The sequence below is a fragment of the Antrostomus carolinensis genome, unplaced genomic scaffold (genome assembly GCF_000700745.2).
Source record: "Antrostomus carolinensis isolate BGI_N321 unplaced genomic scaffold, ASM70074v2 scaffold42475, whole genome shotgun sequence".
Taxonomy (NCBI): Eukaryota; Metazoa; Chordata; class Aves; order Caprimulgiformes; family Caprimulgidae; genus Antrostomus; species Antrostomus carolinensis.
In genome coordinates this window covers 5,343-5,937 of record NW_010315078.1, presented here as the reverse complement: position 1 = coordinate 5,937, position 595 = coordinate 5,343, and the positions used below count along the sequence as shown (strand labels likewise).

Genomic DNA, 595 nt, shown 5'->3' with positions numbered 1-595 from the left:
CGCAGCACGGCTGATCCTCGTGCTGGGACCGGTGCTCACCCACAGACTGACACGGGACCGGCTGAGAGGTTGGGGCACGGGAGGAAGAGGAACTGCTCTGCCATGAGGAAGGACACGGGGCGGCAGGGGCCGAGCAGGGACAGGAGCGTGGTCAGTGTGAGCTGGACACCGAGCTGGCAATTGGCACCGTGTTGCTGCTCCAGCGCCGGACTGAGCCAGGGCTCGTGCTCGTGCCATGGTGCCCGTCTCGCTTGGACACTCCGTCCCTGTAACCCTGGCACGGTGCCTCCCACTGCGGGTCCCACTGCACCCCGAGGTCTGTGGGAGGGTGCTCTGACCCAGCGAGGGAGGGGAGCTGGAGACAGCCCCAAAGTCCCTCTCCCAATGGGTTTGGGGACACTGGTAGCTCTCCCCTGTGCTTAGAGGGTGAGACCTAGAAGCTCCGTCTCCTATGGGCCTTAATACCATTATCCAGCTTCCATGGGAAGGAAAAATAATGCAATAAATGACAAATGTCTCAGGGCTGGTGAGTGGAACACGTGGGGCTGTGGCTGCGGAGAGCAGAGCTGCCCCTCGGCTGCTGCTGCCGGGGGGG

The 595-nt window shown here is 63.2% G+C and overlaps 1 protein-coding gene across 1 annotated transcript in view; it reads left to right on the top strand.

The window, feature by feature from the left end:
• The window catches only part of LOC104524849 (pleckstrin homology domain-containing family A member 2), a gene marked incomplete at its 3' end in the record, with an annotated part of 6,658 nt that overhangs the window by 1,276 nt on the left and 4,787 nt on the right, over nucleotides 1-595 (top strand). The window lies entirely within an intron of this gene.